At 42.9% G+C, this 26,502-nt stretch overlaps 1 protein-coding gene, 1 non-coding gene and 1 pseudogene across 3 annotated transcripts in view; 1 reads left to right on the top strand and 2 right to left on the bottom strand.

The window, feature by feature from the left end:
* PHF20 (PHD finger protein 20) overlaps positions 1 to 26,502 on the top strand; it is a 173,159-nt gene that overhangs the window by 11,692 nt on the left and 134,965 nt on the right. The window contains exon 1 of one of the 2 annotated variants that reach the window (XM_047068403.1): positions 12,609 to 12,670. The exons of the other annotated variant lie outside the window; for it this stretch is intronic. The gene's annotated coding sequence lies outside the window, so the exon portion shown is untranslated. Of the gene's footprint in view, positions 1 to 12,608; positions 12,671 to 26,502 lie in introns of those variants that run through there. 2 annotated transcript variants of the gene reach the window in all.
* Positions 11,027 to 11,139, bottom strand: LOC124504449 (uncharacterized; annotated as a pseudogene).
* LOC124504418 (U6 spliceosomal RNA) lies at positions 19,448 to 19,551 on the bottom strand. Its single transcript, XR_006960401.1, has one exon. It is a non-coding gene; the product is annotated as a U6 spliceosomal RNA (small nuclear RNA).

Below are 26,502 nucleotides of genomic sequence, written 5' to 3'. Positions count from 1 at the left end.
TACAGATTCCCCTTTACTCTCTCTGTTCCAGGCAACTGGCTTCCTTGTTGTTCCTTAAATACCCAACCTACATTTGTACCTATAAGAACCTTGCATTTATGAAGTTTTGCTTAGGACATTCTTCAAGACAGATGCAATTCTGCCTCCTTACTATTTCCTTAAAGTCACTAATCAGATGTTAACTTATTAAAAAAATTTTTTTTTTTTAATTTTAGAGAGAAAGTGTGAACAGGGGAAAGGGGCAGAGGGGATTGGAGACAGAGACAAAAAGAGAGACAGAATCCCAAGCAGGCTCCACACTCAGCTAGAAGCCTGCCTCTGGGCTTGATCCTATAACCCCAGGATCATGACCCAAGGAGCTGAAATCAAGAGTCAGGTGCTCAACCAACTGAGCCACCCAAGGGCCCCTCTTTTTTAAATTCTTTTTCTCTTAGAGAGAGAGAAAGAGCATGAGTGCGGGAGAAGGGCAGAGGGAGAGAGAGAATATTCTTTTTAATATTTATTTGGAGAGAGTGCAAATGGGGAGGAGCAGAGAGAGAGATTTTTTAATGTTTATTTATTTGGAGAGAGAGTGCAAATGGGGAGGGGCAGAGAGAGAGGGAGGCAAAGAATCTTAAGCAGGCTTGCACAGGGGTTGCTGCAGGGCTCGATCTCACAAACTGCAAGATCATGACCTGAGTTGAAACCAAGTCAGATGCTTAACCAAGTGAGCCACCTAGGCACCTGAGAGAGAAAGACTCTTAAGCAGGCTCCATGTTCAGCACGGAGCTTAAATGTGGGGCTCAATTCCATGACCCTGGATCATGATCAAGAGTTGAAATCTCAACTGACTAAGCCATCCAAGCACGCCTAGATGTTACCTTCTCTGTGAGGCTGACCATCCTCTGACTCTCTCTAACTACTTATTCCCCTTTCCTGCTTTATTTTTCTTCATAACATTTGTCATCATCTAATGTACCATATATTTTACTTATTTGTTCATTGCCCATCTCTTACCATTAGTCTATAAACTCCATGAAGGCAGGTACTTTTGTTCATTTTGTTCATTATTTTGTCTCCAGGGCCTTGAATAATACCCAAGACTACCAATGGTATGCTGATAAATTGTCTCTCTTAAAAAAAACAAAAACAAAAACAAAAACAAGAAAGCCTGATGTGTAATATTTGCCATAATGTAAATATTCCCACTATTGCCTATTTTAAGCTCCAACTGAATATTTATCAGCTCTTGCAAGCCAGAAGAGGCTGGCTCCAGCATGCCACTATATGTCCGTAACACTGAGGGACTCATTTAACTTGTCTTAAGTCTCAGTTTTCCCATCTGTGAAATATCTGTGGGATAATAATAATACCTACTTTATCAAATTGAGACAAAAGTTAAATAATTTAATACAAGTAAGGCACATAAATCAGTAGCTGTAACATAGTGTTAGTTTCATTATTTTTTATTTATATATTTATCACGTTTACTCTTCTCTATATGCCACCAACATTTATTTGTCATTTCTGATATTTTTTTTTGCTACATTTTCCAATGCTTGTATTGATTGAAACAGGGCTATCAAGTTCTATGGTGTTCTTTGATCCATCAACAGAATACCTAGTTTGCTGGCCATGGATTTGATGATAAGCAACAGGTACAAAATTTTGGCAAACATTTCTCAAGATGTTGACTTATTTCTTAAAGTTTATTTTTATCTATTTTGAGAAAGAGAAAGAGAGGGTGCAAATGGGGTAGAAAGAGAATCCCAAGCAGGCTCTGCACTGACAGCAGGAAGCCTCATGTGGGGCTCACACTCAGAAACCGTGAGATCATGATCTGAGCTGAAATCAAGACTTGGATGCTTAACCAACTGAGCCACCTAGGTGCCCCTCAAGATGGTGACTTATCATATTTCTCCTTGTGTTCATGATTTTTTAAAATATTTTATTATTAAAATTTTTTTTAAGTTTTTATTTACTTACTGAGAGAGAGAAAGAGAGAGTGGGGGAGGGGCAGAGAGAGAGGGAGAGAGAAAATCCTTAGTAGGCTCCACACAGCATAGGGCCTGACGCAGGACTCAAACCCATAAACCATGAGATCATAACCTGTGCTGAAGTCAGACACTTAACCAACTGAGCCACCCAGGTACCCCTTTAAGATTTTGTTTTTAAGTATTTTCTACACCCAACATGAGACTTGAATCACAGCCCAGAGATCAAGAGTTGCATGCTCTACTGAATGAGCCAGCCAGGCACCCCATTTTTAAAAAGGATTTTGGGGCACCTGGGTCGCTCAGTCAGTTAAGCGTCTGAATCTTAATTTTGGCTCTTGGTTTCAGCTTAGGTCATGATCTCACGGGTCGTGGGTTTGAGCCCTGCATTGGTCTCTGCATTGATAGTTCAGGAACTGCTTGGGATTCTTTCTCCCTCTCTCTCTGCCTTTCCCCTGCTTGTGCTCTCTCTCTCTTTCTCAAAATAAACTTAAAAAAAAGATTTTATTTTGAAGTCCTGTGTTCATAATCTATTCATTGATTTTGATCATTTTCCTATTGGAGATTCTCCTATAATGGAGTACAGTGGTTTCCCACTGACAGTTTGGGGAGCACAGAGGAATCCAGAATGCCCTATCATCTGTCTTACCCCACTTTTTAATCTGTTTGTAAAGTCTCAGATGGCCTGTATCTCCACGCCTAGAAAATATCTGTCCTTAAATACGTTCGTGTTTTATCCTCTAGGAAGTTGGCCATTATCCTGCCTACACTTGTTAGACTCCATCAATCTCTCATTATTGCTCTTATTGGATTGTAATCCAGCTTACACACTTGCCTTTACTACCAGATTGTGAGCTACTCTGAGAACATGGACTGCTTCTCCTTTATCTCTATCCTTCCCCTCTCCCCCAGCTCCTAGCATCCTGCCTGGAATGTACTGGTTGTTTAACAACTATTTGTTGAAGTGGTTGGGGTTGCTTTGGAGATGCATCAATGTAAAGACGGGATATAAAAAGGAAAGATGAAAGATCTTCTCAGATATAGAGCACGTTGCCCAATGACAATTAAGTATAGACAAGCAGGGCATGTTCTCACACAGACAGGAATTCTGTACAATTCGATTGCGTGGGTGAGTTGAAAAGTCAGAGACGATTTCTTTGGAAAGATACATAAGTACTAATTTGTGAAAGGTCTTCCATGCTCTGCTAGCCAGTGATGTGCTGGAGGGTTTGTACCAGCTCATGAACCAATTATTAAATGTCCAGGAATTTGTGGAGCCAGTTGATCTCACACTGGTAGTTTGAAATCAGCCCCAGTGTGAATATTTACACTACAGATAGATCTGCACATGCTTAAAATTGACCTGTTATTTTTTTCTCAGTTGTTCACAGGCCACTGAAAAGTTTGGGACATCACATTTAAAGAGTTGTTAAATCTTATAAGGTTGTTATAAAGATTAGGTGAGAAAATAAATGTGTAAAGAAACTTAGAATAGAGGGCATAATGGAAGTACTCCAAAAATATTGTTTGATATTGCCATCCATGAGAAATTTTAAGTACCTCTTTCATGCTAGACATTATTCCATGCACTGGGGATATAGCAGTAAACAAAACAAAGTCCCCACCCTTATCAATTTTAAATTCTGAGTATATGAAAGATTATTATTTATTCATTTATTTTTATTCGTTTATTTTAATGTTTATTTATTTTACAGAGAGAGAGAGAGTGCATGAGCAGGGGAGGGACAGGGAGAAAGGGATACAGAAGATCCGAAGCCAGCTCTGCTGACAGCAGAGAGCCCAATGTGGGCCTTGAAGTCACAAACTGTGAGATCATGACCTGAGCTGGAGTTGGGTGCTAAACCGACTGAACCATCCAGGCACACCTGAAACAGATCTTAATTTTTTTTTTAATTTTTAAAAATTTTTATTTATTTTAAAGAGAGAGAGTGTGTGCATGAGCAGGAGAGGAACACAGAGAGGGAGACACAGAATCCTAAGCAGACTCCAGTCTCTGAGCTGTCATCGCAGAGCCTGACACTGGGCTCGAACTCAGGAACTGTGAGATCATGACCTGAGCCGAAGTCAGACACTTAACCGACTGAGCCACCCAGCGCCCCTTAAAAAAAAAAAAAAAGAAGTTTTATTTGTTTAAGTAATCTCTTCCCCCAACATGGGGCTGGAACTCAAGACCCTGAGATGAAGAGTTGCATGCTCTTCTGACTGAACCAGCCAGGCACCCTAAATAAATACATATTAAAAAAAGGGGGTAAGATAAAGATTTGAAATACAATAGGAAGGGGAGATAGGCAAAGGTGAGTGTGTAGGAGTGAAAGAAAAAATTGGAAATCTATAGGGAATATAAATATAAATTTTATTTCCCCATCTGGCCTTTGAAAAGTCAGAGGTCCTACCCCAAGGCATCTGGTGGGAGGACAGAGGCCTTCTGGGGCAGGGAGAGTTAAATGTGGGCAGGATCCAACTCTCTTGTAATTGTCAGGTTTTGTCATTTGGGTTTTTATGGCAATTTTCGTCTCTACTTTAGCCAAGTATGCAGAGGTTTCTGCCTCTATTTTATCTCTTGCAATGAAAAGCCTCCCCTGAAAATAAAAGGAGGAGGAGGGATGATGATTTAGCAACTAGGATAAATAAACCTTTGAAAAGTATAGAGACCCAGAGGCGCCTGGCTGGCTCAGTCAGAGGAGCATGTGACTCTTGATCTTGGGATCATGAGTTTGAGCCCCACTTTGGGTGTAGAGATTGCTTAAACAAATAAGTAAACTTTTAAAAAAAAGCATAAAGACCTGAAAAGGGTTTATGAAGAAGCAAGGAAAAAAAAAAGACAATGATATAGTCAAAGAGAGCAGAAAAAGTGGAATAAGGTGTGAGAGTACCTGGGACTACCTGTTTCTCCATAATTATCACCCAGTGACTTTTAGAGTGCTATTTAGAGCCTGGAATTTGGAATTAAGATTGGATGTGAGATATGGTTTTAGGCCCAAGGGAACCATGGCCTGTGCTGGGTTGGGTGAAGTCACGGAGGTGAGATTTCAAACGCACAAGTGTGGGGCAGCAAGAAGGTGAAGAGAGCTTTTGGGTCTTAGTGAGTCAATAAGCAGGCAAGAAGAAATCCAGTGGGATTTGGGCAGCAGAATGTCAGTTATTAACATTCTTCACCATCACCACCATCATCATCACTTTTTTTAAAACTTCAAATACATATAATTACACGGATATACTCAGGATATACTCATATTCTTGGTTCACTATTTCATTAAGCCAGCCCAACTCCACTTTTTCTCTTTTTCTCCTGTATTGAATATACAAGGCTGTTTAATGAAACATTGTTTATAACAATTGGAAACGTTATGAATGATCATCACTAAGAATTAAAAAAAATTTTAATGTTTTATTATTTGTTTTTGGGAGAGAGAGACAGAGACAGAGTGCGAGCAGGGGAGGGGCAGAGAGAGGGAGACACAGAGTCTGAAGTAGTCTCCAGGCTTTGAGCTGTCAGCACAGAGCCCAACTCGGACTCAAACTCATAAGCTGTGAGATTATGACCTGAGCCAAAGTCGGAAACTCAACTGATTGAGTCACCCAGGCACCCCACTAAGAGAATTATTTGTTGCAACATTGTTTCTCTCCCCCCCTTTTTTAAAATAAAATATCTCCCCAAACCATCATTTAAATAATTAAAAAAAAATTTTTTTTAACGTTTATTTATTTTTGAGACAGAAAGAGACAGAGCATGAATGGGGGAGGGTCAGAGAGAGGGAGACACAGAATCTGAAACAGGCTCCAGGCTCTGAGTGGTCAGCACAGAGCCCGACGCGGGGCTCGAACTCACGGGCCACGAGATCATGACCTGAGCTGAAGTCGGATGCTTAGCCGACTGAGCCATCCAGGCGCCCCTTTTAAAAAAAAAAAAAAAAAAAAAAATTTAACGTTTATTTATTTTTGAGACAGAAAGAGACAGAGCATGAATTAATTTTTTTAAATATTTATTTATTTTTGACAGAGAGACAGAGCATGATGGGGGGAAGGGCAGAGAGAGAGGGAGACACAGAATCTGAAGTAGGTTCCAGGCTCTGAGCTGTCAGGACAGAGCCCAACTTGGGGCTCAAACCCATGAACCTCAAGATCATGATCTGAGCCAAAGTTGGATGCTCAACCGACTGACCCACCCAGGCACCCTCATCATCAATTTTTTAATCCTCCCGAGCCTGGGCTTCATTTTAGCCAAAACCACGTTCTATCTTAAGTAGGTTTTCTTTTTTACCCCCTTTTCACTTTTTCTTAATGCAGCATCGTTTATGAACATTGGAAACAAAGTGAATGGCCCCTCTTTGTTTGAGTTACACTTCCTTAGCCTCCATTCCCAGTCTCATTTCCCTACATACCTGAAACTATCTGTTTATGTATGTTATACTTGTGGACAGAATAGAATTTTTAAATGTTGTTCAATATATAATATTTTCCTTAATGACTTGTCCTTTCATGCTTAAGGATATTTTATTCTACATCAAAATCATCAAGATAATTTCTGATATATCTCTTTTAAAGACACATGGGGGGGTGACATTGACATATATGATACACACAATTGTGCAGTGTGTTATACACATTTGTAAGTAGAAACTAGAACATTACTCATTTCTTTCCTTACCGGGAATGAAAGTAAATGAGACTAAGATAATGGGAATAATTTTGAAACTGCTTCTTTCGCTTAAACTATAAATAAATTGCTGGATTTTAATTATTGCAAGTAACAGATTACTTGTGACACATTTTGCAACTGTGGAGTTATGTATCTTTGCGGAATCTATAGAGGGCAAATTGTAATCTCTAACAAAGTTATAAATGCATATATTGCTGTGGCTCATAGCTTCCATTTCTGAGAATTTAGAGTACAGTTCTGTCTGTGCACATGTGCTTTACAATTTGTAAATGGAACAGTTTTTATTTTTTATTTTTTTATTTTTTTTTCAACGTTTATTTATTTTTGGGACAGAGAGAGACAGAGCATGAACGGGGGAGGGGCAGAGAGAGAGGGAGACACAGAATCGGAAACAGGCTCCAGGCTCTGAGCCATCAGCCCAGAGCCCGACGCGGGGCTCGAACTCACGGACCGCGAGATCGTGTCCTGGCTGAAGTCGGATGCTTAACTGACTGCGCCACCCAGGCGCCCCGGAACATTGTTTTTAAACTGCAAAAGATTGGAAGTACCTGGGTGGCTCAGTCAGTTAAGCATCTGATTCTTGATTTCTGCTCAGGTCATGATCTCATGGTTCATGAGATTGAGCCCTGCATCAGGCTCTGCACTGACAGCTCAGAACCTGCTTGGGATTCTGTCTCTCCCTTTCTCTTTGCCCCTCTCCCACTCACACGTGCATGCTTTCTCTCTCAAAATAAATAAATAAACAGTTAAATAAATTGCACAAGATTGAAAGCAACCCAAATTTCCTTCAATAAGGGACTGATGAAGCAAATTATAGTACATCCACACAAGGAATACTATGCAGCAATAAAGTAAAACAAGATAATGAGGAAATTATTTTTATGCCATTGTACAAAATGTATTCTAGGGTGTCTAACCTTGTTTAGCAAAAAAAAGTAAGATGGAGGACAACATATATAAATGCTTCCTTTTGGGGGCCCTGACTAGCTCAGTGAGTAGATCACGTCTCTTGATCTTGGGATTGTGAGTTGAAGCCCCACATTGGTGTAGAGATTACTTAGAAAAAAAAAATCTTAAAAAAATGCTTCCTTTTGAATAAAAGAGTCAGAATATATTTGAATTTATATACATATATATATAGAGAGAGAAATCCTGAAAGGGGGCACCTGGGTGGCTCAGTCAGTTAAGTGTCCGACAGCCTGTTTGGGACTCTCTCTCCTTCTCTCTCTGCCCTCCCCTGCTTGTGCTTTCTCTGTCTCTCTCAGAATAATTAAATAAACTTAAAAAAAAAAACCTGTGTGGCATTAAAAAAAAAAAAAGAAATCCTTAAAGTCTTCCTAAGAAAGTAAGAATAGTGATTAACCAGTGGAAATAGGACCAATGACAGGAATTTGAGGGAACTTTGTATTGTATACCTTTTATATAGTTTCTGGCATTTGAACCATATGACAAACCATTAACTATTTAAAATTAAATTATAAGACTTTTGGGGAGTGGAGCACCAGCAGATTTAGAGACTGTTCATTTCATCAACTTTTTAAACCTCCATTCCATTCTTTTAGTCCCTAGGGCTAAACTCCTCCCCCCTTTCTCTTTATCTCTGATTGGCATGAGTTTCAACTCACAAGAAATATGCATTAAGTATGCTTAAAGTACAGGGAACAGTGCTAGGTATTGGGGTCCCCAAAGTACAGAGCTGAACAGGACATAGTCCCTTGAAGTGGTCCAGGGGAATTTTATCACTCTTTTTAGTAGCTAGGACAAGAATAAAAAATGTTCTCTCCTTTTCCTCTTCTCCCTCCCTTCTTATAATCTTGCAAAATGCTGGAAATTCCTACTTAATTCTCCTCCCCCTCACCGGGAGAGCACTAAGGCTCAAGAACTTTCCATCAGGTCCAGACTGGAAGACCTCAGGCCAGGGCCAAGACTCAACTTGCTTCCCTTGGGCCCCTGGCGCCTTGTGAAGGTTCTTGGACCTCTCAGATGCTGCTGTGACTGTGGTTTCCGGCTTCCTGAGTTCTCACACTCAGCTGGGTGCTGCAGATATCATGCCCCAGTTCCTGCTCTGGAGACTGACAGGCTTAAGCTTGGTGATGCTCTGAGTATATGGGGTCTGTTCAGTATGAGTCACAGCTAAGGGGCTTGATTTCTATTTTAGTTTTCCCCTTTAGACAGACTCATTGTAAATACCTTGGGGTTGCATAAGGACAGAGTGTAAAGGTTTGCTAGCTAGAGGCTGAGAAAGATTAGTTTTCTCTAATTGAATATCCTATCTTACTTAAGGCCTTTAGTTCTGCTTCTCTTTAGTCAAGGACATTTTGAATACTCCAGGTGATGACGAATCTAGGAAGGAAGCAATCAGAAAATCATTTATATAGAGCTTTGCAGTTTATAATACATTTTCTCATATGCTATTTAACCTAAATGTGACAATTTAAGAAGAAAAGTAATGAAGAGTAATGAAGAGTAATGAAGAGATGCTTACGGAGTGAGAGGACTTTCCGTGTAGCTACTGAATGCCTCTTGTGCTGCTGTATACTTTGGGTGTATGCACGATTTTGTTGTGGAGCTGTCATTTTACAGGCTGAAGCCGGGGTTCTAAATTGGCTAGATACTTAGCAGGAGAGAGTCTACTCTGTGGAATTGAGGCTGCTTTACATTCATTCACTTATTCACTAATTACAACTATTAGTTGAATGCCTATTTTGTATGAAGAAAGGATCTAAGAAATAATTGGGAGGTTGAGACCAACTACTAGTGAGATGCTGAAGAGGTTCTTAAGGCCCAAAGATGGATGCTGCCAGGGAGGCAGTGGTAAGACCAGGCTTTTGATCAGAATTTGGCAAATGGAGTTCTGTGACTAGCAGCCAGTGAACATCCAGTTTAGAAGAAGCTGGCAAACCAGGTTTTGCAGGAATCAGAGTTTAACTCTCAAGATACTTTATTCATATCTGCATCAAGTTATTTTTGCCTGGCCAGCATCAGTTCTCCCCTGCCTCCCCAATTTGCAGGAATATCCTTAGGGGCAGATTGCAGCTTGAACTAATTCATGTGACCTGAGATTGACCAATCAACAGCGGCTCCTGGCCAAGTTTTTTTTTTTTTTTTTTTTTTTTTTTTTGCCTTTTAAGTGAGTGACTCAAAGACAAAAGGATGTTAGGATTCAATCCCACTGTGGTGTGTAGTGCTGCTGGCAGAAGCAGCTGCTTCTTGGTGAAGCTCCTTTTCTGTCTGCTGATTTTCCAAGCCTGCCCTCCTCCATGCTCTAGGCCCTCGATATCCTTTTTTTTTTAAGTTTATTTATTTATTTAGAGAGAGCGAGAGCGCATGTGTGAGCAGGGGAGGGGTAGAGAGAGAATCCCAACCAGGCTCCGTGCTGTCAGTGTAGAACCCCAGGTGGGGTTCGATCTCACGATTGTGAGGTCATGACCTGAGCCAAAATCAAGAGTCCAGCTGCTTAATGTACTGAGCCACCCAGGTGCCCTGTCCTCAATATTTCTGTAATATAGTTCTCTTCTGCTTGTGTTGGCAACAGTGTCAGTGATTGTACTTGCAACAGTCAAAGAGAATTTTAACTTACAGGGGTGCCTGGGTGGCTCAGCCGGGCAAACATCCGACTTTGGCTCATATTATGATCTCACAGTTTGTGACTTTGAGCCCTGTGTCGGACTCTGTGCTGACAGCTGGGAGCCTGGAGCCTGCTTCAGATTCTGTGTCTCCCTCTCTGCCCCTTCCCTGCTCACGCTCTGTCAATCTGTCTCTCAAAAATAAACATTAAAAAAAATTTTTTTAAGAATTTTAACTTACAAAGTGTGATTTTTTTTAACTTTTTTTTTAAGTTTATGTATTTATTTCAAGACAGAGAGAGTGAGCAGGGGAGGGCTAAGAGAGAGACAGAGAGAGAGAATCCCAAGCAGGCTCCTCACTCTCAGTGCAGAGCCTGATGTGGGGCTCAAACCCATGAACCGCGAGATCATGACCTGAGCTGAAACCGAGAGTCGGACACTCAACCAACTGAGCCACCCAGGTTCCCCCAAACTGTGGTGATTTCTTTTCCAGGCTTTGAGATCCTTGAGAGTAGGGCCCAAATGTCATTCTGCCCTGTGTCTTTGGTGCCCAGTTCAAGCGTGGATCTCAATGCATACATGTTGAATAAGTGAAGAAACATGTTGTATTTATGCAGGAGTACTGAGTCTGGGATTCTTGACATTACTATGGTTGTGGGACAATAAATTCTCCATATGCCACAACAGCCACTAACATTTGAATGATTTCATGTTAAACCAAGAAGATCCTGGGAAGGTCCTTTCTTAGCTGTATTGGAGCACTTAGCTGAGTTTATGCAGGTGGTTCTGGTCCTCAGATTCCTGAAAAAAATTTGTTTACAATGGAATATTTCACTAATTTGCATGCTATCCTTGGGCAGGGGCCACACTAATCTCAGTATTGTTATAATTTTTGTATATGTGCTGCCAAAGTGAACACAACTGAAGCTTTTGTCCCTGGTTTCCCAGAACCTCTTCCTAAGCACTGCCCTCCGCCCCAAAGTAATGCCCTCTTCAAGCCTGATAGGCTTCTCTTTCCCTTTCATTCTTTCCACAGATACACATTGAATATCTATTATTCGTCAGGTTTGACAATTCAGTTGATATAAGACAGCCCCTAATTCTAATTTACGAAATAGACAAATACAATCAAGAGAACAAATAAAATAATTAAAACTGTGTTAAGTGCTTTGTTGAAAATGAACAGTGATAAGGCAGAGAGTAATTGTCATGGGGCAGGCATGTGATGGAGGGAAGCTCTTCTAGATAATGTAGCCGAAGAGAGTTTCACTGAGGAGATAATAAACTGAGACCTGCATGATGAAGAGTCAGCTTTGCAAAAAGCAACAGCTTATTCAATGACCCAGGAGCTGGAAAAGAACTTAGAAAGAGCCATAGAAACTGACAGAAAGTCAGTGTGGCCAGAGGATGAGCAAGGATGAAGGATGCAGATGAATAGACAGATTGGTTGTTTTAAGCAGTACAGTGACATAATCGGACTTACATTTTACAAAGTGCAATCTGGCTGCTTGGTCTTTCCAATGTAAAATAAAGTCCTCATTGGCTCATAAATAACAATTGTTTAGCACCTCTCCTTGGGACTTCCCAAATTCCTTTGGGAAAACATTTCATACTCTTTTGGTGTGGTTGCAACTCTGATCTCGCTCCCCAGAGGCAAACTACAGGTCCTCTCCACACCAGCAGTTGGAATCCTTTCCTAGGAGTTAATGAGGCGAAGTAGAGAAGGTATTAGTGCAAAGACCCCGAGGCGGCAAGCAACCTGGCTTGAGCAGAGAACGTTTGGAAAGCGGGATGTGAGAAAATGTGAGACAGGTCGGTTAGGTTCAGACTTTGAAAAGCCTGGTTGATAGGCTACCATGAAGATTAAGATTTCAATCCGAAGAACAGTGAGCAACGGGCTTTGAGCCGGGGATAGCTGTGATTATACTTGAGTTTTGAAAAGCTTCCACCTCTGTATGTGAAGAACAGATTGTAAAGGAAAAGGGCAATGCGATGGAGGGGACCACCATTATCTAAGAGAGAGGTGGTTTAGACTGCAGTGTTGGCAATGGGATGGAGAAAAGTGGGAGGCTTCGAGACGCATTTAGGAGACATTATTCACAGGTGATGCATAGTGTCCAGTCCCAGGCTTCGTGTAACCTCAGTGGTTATGGGTGAGTGGGGACTTCGTGCTGTGGATCCGGGCGCCAGCGTGGTTCCCGGGCGCCAGCGTGGTTCCCGCGCGTCAGGGCAGGGGGCGTGTCCCGCCGGAGCCGTCGCCACGGGGATCGGGCGGGGCGGGGCCGAGGGCGGGGCAGCTGGGGCGCTGCGTCACTCGGTGGTGGCGATGGTGCGTGTGTGTGGGGGGCGGGGGATACGCTGGGCGCGTCCCGGGGGTCACGTGGTGCGCAGCACGCAGAGTCCTTCTGTCGGTTGGTCCTGGAGCGGCGCAGCCGGAGCGGGGCTGTGAGGTGAGCTCGCGGCGAGGCGCGGCGAGGAGAAGCCGGCTGGCCGGGGCCGGGTTGGGCCGGGCCCACGCCGTGCGTGCGGTGCTAGCGGGAGCGGTGACGGCCTCCACCGCTGCTCGGGTTCCCTGCCCGGCCTCGCTCCCGTCCCGGCCCCGCTCGCCCAGCCCGGAGGGAGGCCCCGGGACCGCTGTTGAGAGCGTGGCGGGCGTGCGAGCGGCGCCCAATCCCCAGGGCTGCCCTAGGGAATGACGGCGGCCGCGGCCAATCAGCGCCGCCCGAGGGGGCTGGGCCGCGGGGTGCGGGCTTGGGGCGCGGAGCGGGCCGTGTTGGGGGTGGGGGGTAAGGGCTAGGGCTAGAACCTGTGCTGTTGTGGCCCCCGAGAGCTCCACCACCAGCCTCTGCTGTTGCCTTGTGCTTTGGGAATGCGTTTTCTTTTATTGACTCTTTTATCCTATTCTGGGGAGCACACCCCTTTCTCAAGCCCCTGACTATGGGAGTGTCCCCTTTCTCTATAGTTTAGAAAATGTGGTGCACCCCCTTTCTTAAACTCCAGCCCTGGGGTTTTATCTTAATTTCCAAAGCCCCTCAAACTGAGGATGTACCCCATTTCCCAAGCACCCACCCCCAAACTGGGAGGACACTACCTTTTCCGAGCCTCAATTCTGAATACGCACTCCATTTCAAATTTTGGGGTTTGCCCCATGATTCTCAGATCTGGGTCCAATAACCAACGTTTTGGGGATATCTATATTCCCATAAATCCAATCCCGTTCTCCAGGCCCCAGATCTTGCAATATGCTTTCCAAGATTTCTTAAATTTGGGGGCCACTTCATTTCCCCAGCCCTTCAAAAGTGGGGGGTGCACCTCATTTCCAGAGTCTGCGATCCAAATCCTGAAGTTTAAAGATAGATATTTGCAGTTGCACAAATAAAGGAATTCACTGCTTTTTCTAGTCACTGTATTCTTGGGGTTGCACCCATTTTCATGAGTTCCTCAAATTGAACTACCTTATTTCCTGGAGAGATTGGTTTTCATTCTGAAAGTGTATTTATTTTCTGTGCCTTCAAGATGTACAGAGTCCACCCTTTTTGGTTACACAGTTCTCAGGGTGCAGCCACCTTCCTGATGCTTATTAAATCTCAGAGGGCACACATTTTTTTCTGTCCTCTCATTTCCCGGCCATGATCCTTGGTTCTTGAGCATGCCTCCTGTTCTTTTTAGCTTTTCTGCTATCCAAGACATTTTCATTCCTCAGTTTCCTTTCCTCTTTGGAACCCCATTTCCCTTTTAGGTGCTCTCCCTGTTGGTCAGGGCACCCATTTCCTCTTCCTTTGGTGAATGCGTATCTTTCTTCAGCACAGCACTTTCTCTGCTTCTGTGGCCTTTTTTCTGAGCACACTTCCTATAGTCACACCTCCTGAATTCCCCTCCCCTAAGGGGAAGATTCCCCCTCCTAAAGGGTGCCTGCATGTGTGTCTACTTTATCTTTTATCTTTCTGTTTTCTACTAACAGAAACTCTTCTGTCTTGGTTAGCCTTATCCCATTTTCTGCATTTTTCTGAATCCTAACTCTCTTTGGACGCCGCTCTGCTTACTGGTGTCTTTAGAGGTTTTCCCTTTTCTACTCATATGGGAGGTGTGGCCTCAGGTCCAGGACTGCCTTACCCCCCAGCATGGGTTTAAACTGGAAAGGAATCCCTTCGCATTTCTTTGGTTGTTCACAGGACTCTTTATTATCTAGGTAGTTTGCTTCGTTTAAGATTCTGGTTAGATGGGTACTGTTTTCTTCTTTGCTTTTTTCCCCAGTATTGGGAAAAAAATCTGAAGAGATTCTTCTAGTCTTGCTTCCAGCTCATTAAGCTTCCTCCCTACTTTGGCTTTCTTCCTTCCTTTTATCAAGAAAAGAGGTCATTTGGAGGAATCTCTTCGTCACTCTTTTTGTTCTTGTCTCTGAGGTGCGGGTGGGGGATGGATACTTATCTCCCCCCATCATTTTCTCACATGTCTGCCAAGCCTTGTTCCCAGTCCCCACCTTAAAATCTCTAAGTATCTGGGACCTCTTGTCTCTTAAAAGCCTCTCAGTAGGTTCTTTCTTTTGTATTACCCTCTGCCTTGCCGGATCTTATTCAGGGCTTCTCTGCCTGCACCCCTAACCGGATTAATTTCTCCACAGCTGGAATCCCAAGTGCTTATGGGATAATGATACATCTGACCTTTCTCCCTTTTGGGAAGTACTTGAGTGTGCAGCTGTATGAGGCCTCAGTGGGGGAGAGAGTTTGGGCCTGAGAAGCTACACTGTCAGGCAATGAAGGTACTGCATTTTCAGGACCAGGTCCTTCTGAATCTCATTTGGAGATTGGATGTTTGCCAAGCACCTGCTTCTTAGGGATGCTGGGGGATTTAATGATACTCCCAGGAACCTGTGGAATTAATGGGGCTTGTGGAGAAGTGCTCTGAACTCAATGTTGGAACTTGAATAAAATTAACCATTATTGTATTTCGGAACAACTAAGCTGTTTCATATTTCATGTTCATGAAGGCCCTAGAGCTAAGGTGTTTTATTTCAGGAAGTGAAATGTATGCCACATTTAGATCATATGGTCGTTAGTAAGTACCAAATTGATTAAAAAACATTGGAGGTCTGTCTCAGCAGTACCCAATAAAATATGATTACAGAAAGTGAGCAGGTATTTTGTCTCTTTATATGCCTGTTTGGTACTTTGTTTGGTACTGCTATATACGGTGCATTTTTAAAGTATTCTGTGTCAGTGCTTCTCAAACTTGAACGTGCACATAAATTGTCTATGGGGGGAGGGTCTTACTAACATGCTTATTTTTATCTAGTAGGTTAGGGTGGGACCTTAGTATCTGCATTTCTAATTCCCAGGTGACGCTAATGTTACTGAACTACACTTGGAGTAGTGGGGTTCTATACACAAAGCCATGGATTTGGGGTTACTGAACTACACTTGGAGTAGTGGGGTTCTATACACAAAGCCATGACCTCTGGGAACAAAAAGGTGGTGGTTAGCCTTTTGCTGGGGTATTATTTTCCACTTTCTCTTTATCCAGACACATCCCTTCAAGTTTGTACAAGGCCATGGTCCCCTTCTGAAGACTAGGGAGTTATACTTAATTACAGTTATTCTAGCATTTAGCTTTTAAAACCATGGTTAAAATTTCTTTGGGAGTTTGAATTTCTGTGTATTTTGCCAAATTTAAATGCTTAAATATTTGTTGCTTAATTGTGAACATAATTCTTTTTTTTTTTTAAGTTTATTTATTTATTTTGAGAGAGAGAGAATGAGCAGGGGAGGGGCAGAGAGAGGGGTAGACACAGAATCCCAAGTAGGCTCTGCACTGTCTGTGGGGCTCGATCTTGAGAACCGTGAGATTGTGACTTGAGCCAAAATCAAGAGTGGGACAATTAGCCAACTGAGCCACCCAGACACCTCTAATTTTTTTTTTTTTTTTAAAGTAAACTTTGTGCCCAACGTGAAGCTCAAATATACAACCCTGAGATCAAGGGGTGAGTGCTTTACTGACTGAGCCAGCCAGGTGCTCTAGTTGTCAACATCATTCTTGACATGAAGTCTTCTAGTAAATAAATACTTCAGAGCTGATATAGTAGTTAGCCATCTTGTGTCTCTAATTCCTCACTTGTCATCCTACTATGGGTTGGAAGGAAGTCTGAGATACCCCAGGTTATCAGGCTGATAGGTGTTGGAATCCAAGGAGTCCTTCTTGGTTTTCTAGGTTCTGGAAATTGGCCTGGGAAAGGCAGGTGCCTGGACCTTGGATAGAAGCTCCTGGCTTATCTCTGTATGAGAATTTCACAAAGGGGAATGCTGGTGGAAAGGTGACATTCTTTGATGGGGATTCTATGCTTGGGATGCTCTGTCTGTTTTTGTACCAACATCTCTATTTCTGAGTTTTAGTGGGTTTTTCCTCCCTAAATGTCTTAAGTCATCTGTACCTATTTCCCTGGCTGTCATCTGTCATGGCCTTTTCCAGCATGATCCTGTTCTGGGCCCTAATCAGGACAAACCTGAATGACTAGACTATTTTGTGTCCTGTGCCTCCCCCTCCCTCTCATCCCTCACATGAATGTCAGATCCTCTTCAGTAACGGATTTGATCTGGATTTGGCTCTAGTCCCAGCTCTTCCACTCACTGTGAGACCCGAGGCAAGTCACTTAATGCTAGTGGGCCTCATTTTCCCCGTTTGCAAAATGAGGGGCTGATTATCTCCAAGGTTTACCCTGCTCTGAGTCTTTGTTAGTACCTTGCTTAGAAACCCAGTGTCTGTGGGAACGTGTTGTTAGATCTGATTTCCTTCACGTGCTCTGTTGGGCAGGCTGCCAATCATTCCCTCGTCCGAGTCACTCCTGCCACTGCCTCTTTTCTAGCCTAGGCAGCCAGCTTGTCCTCACACCCAACTTCAGCATACTTCTGCCTCCATGTCCTCTGCCAGTTCTATGCTTTACTTCATTCAAAATTGCCTAACCTTCTCAGTGTTCTTCAGTGTTCATTCAACGTTAGGTACGTCCCTGAATCACTAAGAGGGAGTCTTGTAGTTTACATACAACCATGTTTGTATCTCTTATCTGATATATATTTAAGAAGTGTTTTCTTCTCCTCCCCACCCCAACTTTCTTTTTTGCTTTTAATTAGCAGGCTAGGCAGAATGAAATTTAAAAGGGAAGCAGGCAGTTTGCTTTTGGCTGGAGTATGAGGAAAGTGAGATGTAATGCTTTTAGTCCTCTTCTCCCAAAGGTCTTGCATATCAGTGGGGAATCAGCTACCTGGTACTTCTTCCGGGACTTGAAAGGTGCTCAGACTCCCTGTCTGTAATTTGAAAGTGTATCCTGAGTCCAAACACTATTTAAAAATGACTTCTAAGTGCTTTTCTTCTTAATGACACACTCAGCCATAAAACCTCAGACAAGAGTTTGCTAAGGGGGATGACAAGTAATCTAGATTTCAAATAATTTCATCAGTGAGTAAAACTAATAGTTCTTTGAGAACACCTGATTATCTTCAAAGGCAGTTGCTGACACTGCCTAGAAATCAGGGCTCAAGGTTGTCTCTAACTCCCCAGTGTCCATTCCTTTTTAGGAGCTACTGGGGGGTAGTTTACAGTTTTCGTGATAAACATTCTTTAACCAAAATGTGTGCTTAGTTAGAGCCTCCTTGGTTGGATTGTAAGCTCAGAGAAAGGGAGGATGTTCCTGTTTTATTCATCTCTCTCAGCAATTGCCCCTTATAGGTTGTTGACTGACTAACCTTAACTTAGGGTAACCTACTGAAAATTGAAACCCCAATTTATAATGCTGTGACAGCTTTGCTAGGTCTTAGGCTAGGTATCCAGCTGTTCTTTGCTTTCTTTGACCAAATAATGGAAGTAACAAGCTTGCAGAAATCCCATAAAATTTTAGGAGCCTGGTGTGAGTCACTGAGCATAAATAGGGCAGTTTGTATGAAAGGGAGGTGGTGGATCCATGGACTTCGGGGAAGGATTTAAAATGATGGTTTGTGGGTGCCTGGCTGGCTCAGTTTGTAGAGCATGTGACTCTTAACCTCGGGGTCGTGAGTTCTAGCCCCACACTAGGCATAGACCTTACATTAAAAAAGAAAAAAATGAGGGCGCCTGGGTGGCTCAGTTAAGCGTCTGACTCTCGGTTTTGGCTTTGGTCATGATCTTGAGGCTTATGGTTTTGAGCCCTAAGTTGGGCTGTGTGCTGGCAATGCGGAGCCAGCCTGCTTGGGATTTTCTCTCTTTCTCTCTCTCTCTGCCCCTTCCTTGCTCACACTATGTGTCAAAATAAATAAACTTAAAAAAAAAAAAAAGATTTGATTTGATGAGAACTTATCCCATGTCAGGAACATAATTCTAGGATTTTAAAGGCTGGCTCCCAGGCATCTAAGGTGACAATTTCAAGCTCTTTTCGTCTTAGTAGAGACCTGATTTTTTTAAAAAAATTTTTTAACGTTTTACTTTATTTTTTAAGAGACAGAGAAGGACAGAGCACGAGCAGGGGAGGGGCAGAGGGAGAGGGAGACACAGAATCTGAAGCAGGCTCCAGGCTCTGAGCTGTCAGAACAGAGCCCAATGCAGGGCTCGAACTCGTGAACTGCGAGATCATGGCCTGAGCCGAAGTTGGACACTCACCTGATTGAGCCACCCAGGTGCCCCAATAGAGACCTGATTTTTTTTTTTTTTTTAAATTTTTTTTTTTTTTTCAACGTTTATTTATTTTTGGGACAGAGAGAGACAGAGCATGAACGGGGGAGGGGCAGAGAGAGAGGGAGACACAGAATTGGAAACAGGCTCCAGGCTCTGAGCCATCAGCCCAGAGCCTGACGCGGGGCTCGAACTCACGGACCGCGAGATCGTGACCTGGCTGAAGTCGGACGCTTAACCGACTGCGCCACCCAGGCGCCCCGAGACCTGATTTTTTAAAGGTCTCTTTCCCACATGGAAAAAGTGCACAGCAAGGTGGATTGACATACCTTTGTTGCTTCTACAGGTGGACAGATGTTGGGATTTCTAGATTGTGGAAACCTGGCTTGGAAATAGGGATATTTTACAATAATAATAAACATAGTCAGTGTTTTTTTGAGCACTCTGTTGGAGCTTATTGAATCTTTACAATTTATCTATTGTCCTCATCTAGTAGATGTGGAAACTGAGATTAAATAACTTGTCCAAGGTCATTTGGCTAATGGAGTCCAAGTTTCTTTGCCTGCAATCCTAGTGCTCTTTTTTTTTTTTTTTTTTTAAATATGGAACAGTTCACAAATTTGAGTGTCATCCTTGCACAGGGGCCATGCTAATCTCTGTATTGTTCCAATTTTTGTGTATAAGCATGATCCCAGTGCTCTTACATCCTTATTTAAATGCCTTACTTTTCTACCCAGAGGTTTGATTAAACTTTAATTATAATATCAAACAGGTGTCAGTCTGGAACCCAGAACTGAAGTACTACTGAGAGAAGAGGTGGCCTTGCCATTTCATCCCAGATTTTGTTCCTGACCATGCAAACATGCCTCAGTTGTAGAAGCCAAACTCTTCTAGCTCAGGCTGCCTTTTTCCCTTTCTTGAGGCTCCTGGGCATGGCTGAGTTGTGCTGTTTGATTGTCCCTTGGTCCCATGGAGTGGAGAATGCTGTCCAATGTCTTTTTTTTTTTATTTTTTATTTTTATTTTTTATTTAAAGAAAAAAAATTTTTTTAACGTTTATTTATTTTTGAGATAGAGAGAGACAGAGCATGAATGGGGGAGGGGCAGAGAGAGAGAGGGAGACACAGAATCGGAAGCAGGCTCCAGGCTCTGAGCCATCAGCCCAGAGCCCGATGTGGGGCTCGAACTGACGGACCTAGAGATTGTGACCTGAACTGAAGTCGGACGCTTAACCAACTGAGCCACCCAGGCGCCCCTGTCTTTTTTTTTTTTTTTTTTTTTTGAAGTAGTCTCCATGCCCATCGTGGAGCCCAACATGGGGCTTGAGCTCACGACCCTGAGATCAAGACCTGAACTGAGATTAAGAGTTGGCTGCTCAACCGACTGAGTCACCCTGGTGCCCCCAATGTGCTTGGATGAGTAGGACATTGGTTGTGTTGTGATCTATATAAGAATTGTACCTCTGTAATTCAGAAAGGCAAGATAATTAAAGAGACACCTATCTGTATGGCTGTATGGGATGTGGTGGGAAGGACCAGGATTTGGAGGCAAAATGCCTGAGTTTGAGTTCTATCACCTGCCATTATCTTGGGACTACACATAACCTGGGCATGTGGCTTAAACCTCTTGGGCTTCTCACCATGGCATGGGCAGTGGAGGCAGACTTCCAGCATAAGTAGTTACTTAACCTCCCTGGACCTCTGTTTCCTTACTCAAGTATCATCATAACTGCCTCACATTGATCATTGGAGGTATCAGTAAATGTTACCCTTTCCTTCCATTCCCTAATCTTTAAAAATGGGAGTAAGAAAACCTAATGTATAGGGTTATCAAAATTTGGTAAACTGTGAAGAGTTGAGTGTATGTTATTGTTATTCTGTTTTATTTCTCACAAATTATTTTTAAAATCTCTTCATGTTTGTTAGTTGTACTTTATCTGTAACTATATCAGTAGTATCTATAAGAGGGAAAGATACTTAATTTTTTTTTCATTTTTACACAAAACATCTTAATAGTAATCCCTTACTATCATTAGTATGCAGATATCCCAAGGCCTCATTTTTTATTTCCAAAGGCCTTACTATTATTATTAATTTTTTTTAATGTTTATTTATTTATTTTTTAGAGAGAGAGACAGAGCATGAGCAGGGGAGGGGCAGAGAGAGGGAGACACAGAATCTGAAGCAGGCTCCAGGCTCTGAGCTGTCAGCACAGACCCCTATGCGGGGCTCAAACCCACGAACCATGAGATAATGACCTGAGCTGAAGTCTGTCGCTCAACCGACTGAGCTACCCAGGCGCCCCACTATTATTATTATTTTAAGTTTATTTATTTTGAGAGAGAGTGCAAGCACATACACACACGTGTGTGCACGAGTGGGGTAGGGGCAGAGAGAGGGAGAGAGAGAATCCTAAGCAAGCTCTCTGCTGTCAGGACAGAGTCCAACGTGGGGCTTGAGCTCATGAACTGTGAGATCATGACCTGAGTTGAAATCAGGAGTTGGATGCTTAACTGACTGAGCTACCCAGGTGCCCCACCAAAGGTCTTACTTTTAGAAGTAGTATAAGTATAGGGGGTCTTAGAGGAGGTCCTGGCTCTCAAAGCCCAGCTCTTCTGCCTGGCTAGGTGACCATGGGCAAGTTATTTGCTCTAATTCTCCTATTCTTCTGTAAAATGGGATAATACTGCCAAATAATCTGCATTGTTGAGAATAAGATATTTGTCAAGGATTTAGCCTGTGAAGTAAATGTTAGCCATTTCCTGCTATTAATGAAGGCCACGGGGCACCTGGCTAGCTCAGTTGGTAGAGTATGTGACTCTTGATCTCAGGGTTGTGAGTTTGAACCCCATATTGGGTGTGGAGCTTGCTTAAAAATTTTTTTAAAAACATTATATATATGTTTATATATTCCATGAATATAAGTTAATATTTAAAGAATAAGGTTAATTAGTTGACCGTTCAATAATGTGTTTGTCTTTAAATTTTTTTTTTTTAGTGTTTATTTATTTTTGAGAGAGACAGACAGCATGAGCAGGGGAGGGGCAGGGAGAGAGGGAGACACAGAACCTGAAGCAGGCTCCAGGCTCTGAGCTGACAGCACAGAGCCTGATGTGGGGCTTGAGATCATGAACTGAGCTGAAGACTGACACTTAGCCGGCTGAGCCACCCAGGTGCTCCAATGATGTGTTTGTCTTTAAAACCCCATACGCAGCCAAACAGTTGTAATTCAGGAAAATGTCTTTGTATCCCCCATGGAGTAATGGCTCCATATCTACATTGTTTGCTTGGGGTACCTGAGTGGCTTAGCCGTTTAAGCGTCCAACTTTTGCTCATGTTATGATCTCCTGGTTCACGAGTTTGAGCCCCGCATCAGGCTCTGTGCTGACAGCTTGGAGCTTGGAGCCTGCTTTGGATTTTGTGTTCCCCTCTCTCTCTCTGCTGCTCCCCAACTCATGCTCTGTCTTTGTCTCTCTCTCAAAAATAAAAACATTAAAAAAATTAAAACAAAGTTTTATGATACAGTGATACCTCAATTAAGGAGTTATATAAGAACAGCTTAGTTGGGTATGTTTTTAAAGACTCCCTTATCTGAAAGGAAGCCACACTAACCCACTCCACAGTTACCAACATTTATAGATAGACTGGAGCTTCCTGTCACTGAATATAACTTTTCTTAGGCCCAGGGAGCAAAATTGTAGTCTTGTCTTCAGGTGCCTCATTCCCTGTGCCTTGCCTTCCTCCCCCTGCCCCTAAAGAGTGGTAATGGTTCCTACATTTGCCCGTGGAGCCTCCGAGTGATGGCTGTCTTGAATCCCTACCTCCGTCTAGGGGAATGATACTTGTCTTTTTTCTTGTTTTTGATACTATTGTGTCAGTGAGGAAGTTGACATTTAACAAGCACCTGACCACCACATAAGGACACTGCTTGTTGAATGCTGAGGGTTCCAATGAGGGTGTTTAGGGCCTTGTGAGAGATCATTCAGAGACTTGCAGTTTCAGTGTAGCATGTTGAGTGCTGTGGCCCAGAGAGTGGGCCAGACTGCCGTGGGAGAATACCAGAGTGGGCTGCTGGCCCAGCAAGCCCTTCAAGGAGGTGTGGAAGGACCGGGCAGAGGAATCAGCTTGTTTGAGCAAAGGTCCTGGAGGTTGGAACTACAAGGAGTCTGGCTGTGTGGCTGCAAGAGCAGTACTTTGAGAGCCAGGCTGTGTGCTGAGTAATTTCTCTCTTCCCAGCACCCGTATGAAGGCATGAAGTTGGTAGTGTACTGTTCCTATTTTACAGATGAGGAGCCGGATGCTCAGAGAGAAAACTTGTGCAAGTTATCTGGAAAATGTTGGAGCTGGGATCGAAACCCAGGCTGTCCCACTCCCAAGAATTCTGACATCTAGCCATTGTGTGCTACTGCCCCTCTGTTAAGCTTGCCTACTTTCCTATGAAAAAACAGTATTTTATTATTTATTTTTAAAAGTTTACTTATTTTGAGAGAGAGAGAGAGCACATGAAAGCATGAGCAGGGGAGGGGCAGAGAGAAGAGAAGTCCAAGCCAGCTCTGCACTGGCAACATGGAGCCCTGCTTGAGGTTCAAACTCACGAATTGTGAGATCGTGACCTGAGCCGAAATAAAGAGTTGGATCCTTAACCGATTGCTACCTAGGTGCCCTAAGAAAAATTTTAAAAAGTTTTATTTATTTAAGTAATCTCTACACGCCACATGGGACTTGAATTCACAACCCCAAGATCAAGAGTCTCAGCCTACTTTCCTGTGTTTTTTAAAGCTTTTTTAAAAAAAAGTTTATATATTTTGAGGGAGGGAAAGTGTGAACCTGTGTGTGGGGGAGGGGCAGAGAGAGAATCCCAAACAGGCTTCACGCTGTTTGCACTGTTAGTGGGGTTCAAACCCATGAACTGTGAGGTCATGGCTTGAGCCGAGATTGGGAGTCAGATGCTCAACTGATTGAGTCACCCAGATGCCCCAACAGCTTAGTTTTTTTATTTAAAAAATGAGAATTGGGGCACCTGGGTGGCCCAGTCGGGTGAGTATCTGACTTTGGTTTAGGTCATGATTTCGTGGTCTTTGAGTTCAAAAACCCTGCATTGGTCTCTGTGCTGACAGCTCAGAGCCTGGAGCCTGCTTCAGATTTTGTGTCTCCCTCTTTCTATACCCCTCACCTCTCACCTTCTGTCTCTTTAAAAAATAAATAAAAATTAAAAAAAATAAAAACCGAGAATCATCATCATCATCATTATAAACGTAAAAGACACTAAATGGAATGATGGTTATACACAGCACATAGAAGAGGGTCTGTAATAAAATAGGCAGTCGGAAGATGTCAGTTTATAAGACAATATTGATTTGGATCTGGGAAGGTTGTGGCTAGGGGCTTTGAGCTCCACTGAAAGCTGTTGTAGTAATTGGATTAGAACTGGTGGGGGCCAGAATTGGAAGAGACTTAGAAGTAGGTGTTACAAAGTGGTGACTGTGAGTTGGAGGCAAGGGTAATGCCTCCGTTTCTAGCTTGGCATGTTGGCCAGTCTCCGTTCTTAAACTGTGATGAAAAAAGAAGGAACTTGTGAGGGTAGGATGGTTAGTTCAGTGAGGTTGAGTAAGGTGCCAAAGGTCATTGAACAAATATATTCTGGAGCCAGTCCTGGGCATGAGGCTCTTTACACTGCTTCTGGGAAGATCCACTGATTTGACCAGCTCATTCTCAGTAATTTGGAATGAGTAAACTCAACTTGTGTTTGCTCTCTGAATTTTAATTGTGGAAGGAAAAGCTTGGCTTTTGGAGAAAGCATTTCTAGTATCTGTAAAGAGGGTAGAGAATTTTTGGCTTATTTTTTTTTTTCCCTTTCACCTTTCCTGATTTCCCCCCTGTCCTTTGCTTCCTTCCTTCCTCCTTCAAATAAAAGAGGTTAATTCAGCTCTTAACAGTGTGACTTGGGGAAGGGCCTGAGGAATGGAACTGGTCTTTACTTTAGACTCAGTCTTCCTTCTGTGTCCTTGAGGAAATGAGGGTAGTGGTAGAGGGGCCCTTGCCCCTACTTCAACCAACTTGTCATCTCCCCAGGCTAAAGACATACTTATTACGTTCCTTAGTATATTGGATATTTTTTGTTAATATTCCATGATAATATTGACTGTAATCCTTTGTGTCTGATGTCCTTTTTGCTAGTACTACTATTACACAACCATTATATCGCTAGTACTGGATATTTAGTGTTTACTGTGCTCAGTATTAGACATCTATTAACTCACTTATTTCTCACAGCAACCCCAGGAGGTAGGGGTTGGGTTATCAATTCCATTTTGTAGATGGGCAAGTAGAGAGAGATTCAGTGATTTTTCTCATCTTAACTCAGCCATCAATAAGTGGAGCCAGGATTGGTCAGAATGTGAGTCTGAAACCTGACTGTGCTCCCATCCTTAAGCACTCCTGACTGTCCTCCAAGACAGAACTTTGGCAAAGAGTCCCCTTGGAAACTTCCTCCTGTGAGATTGCCATGTCACTGGACCTGCTGATACTGTTTATGCTTTTATGGGACAGCACGGTTGGCTGCAGGGTAGTCAGTTTCCACCTCCTAGGGATGTGAAGGAGAGGGGAGCTCATTCCCACCCGAGGCACCTTGCCTCTAGGACTTCCCTTTGCTGAAAATTTTCCCTTGGATCTTCTCATGGTTGTCTCCTGGTCATTTAGAACTCTGCTAAGACCTCAGCTTCTCAGAGTACTTTGTAACACTTATCTAAAGTGGTCCTCCCGTGTCACTGGTTCACATTATTTTGTTGGGTTTTTCCCCACAGTGCTTATCCTGACAGAAGTTATTTTCTTTGTGTAACTTGTTTATTGCCTGCCTTCTCCATTAGAGAACAGGGTTGGGGTAGTCTTCCCTTCCCAGTATCTATCTCCAGAACCTGGCACATAGGCATTCAGTAAATATTTATTGAGTGAAGGAGGCATGAAGATTTAAGCTGGTCTTTCACTTGAAGTGTCCCTCCATTGAAAGGGGGTTGAATTAAGTTTCAGAGGCACCATCACCACTAAATGGAGGTTGAATGCAAGCCTGGTGGTAAGCGCTGTTGGGTTATCACAAAGCTTGTTCTACAGTTTCTGGTGATTGACAGAACCTTGAGTGTCCCAGGGTTTATTTTCCCCTATATCTCAGCTGACTTGTTGAAAGGTCTTGTTCCATACCCATCTATCACTTTAATTCTTTATTACTTTAAGTCCTTGGTTCCTTCTTGAGCATAATGGGGTTGCTGAGGGCATGACCTCCGTTTACCATGGCTGCAGTACTCTTTCACCTCTCCCAAAATGAAACCCAGAGCTTTTGTCAGTACAACATTAACTGTAAATGTATTCTAAGTTTGGAAAATTCTGCTGCCATTTTTTGAGTACCTACTTTGAGTTAGACAAGTAAGGACTTTGCAGATCTTTTCTCAATCCTTATAGCACCCAAGACAGAGGCCATTATTAAACCTCATTTGATGAGTGAAGAGAACTCAAAGATGTAGCTCATAAATAAGCATATGTGGTGGTTAAGAATCTGGAGCTGCAGGGTCTAAGGTTCAAATCCTGGCTCAGCCTCTTACCAAATGGGTGTCCTAGGATATCCCTAACTTTGTTCCTGTTTTCTCATCTTTACAATGAGAA

Source organism: Lynx rufus, unplaced genomic scaffold (genome assembly GCF_022079265.1).
Source record: "Lynx rufus isolate CCGP_SWC_20201006 ecotype Redwood Valley unplaced genomic scaffold, mLynRuf1.p SCAF_8, whole genome shotgun sequence".
Taxonomy (NCBI): domain Eukaryota; kingdom Metazoa; phylum Chordata; class Mammalia; order Carnivora; family Felidae; genus Lynx; species Lynx rufus.
Note: the sequence above shows the minus strand (reverse complement) of the source record. Positions and strands in the feature narration are given on the sequence as shown.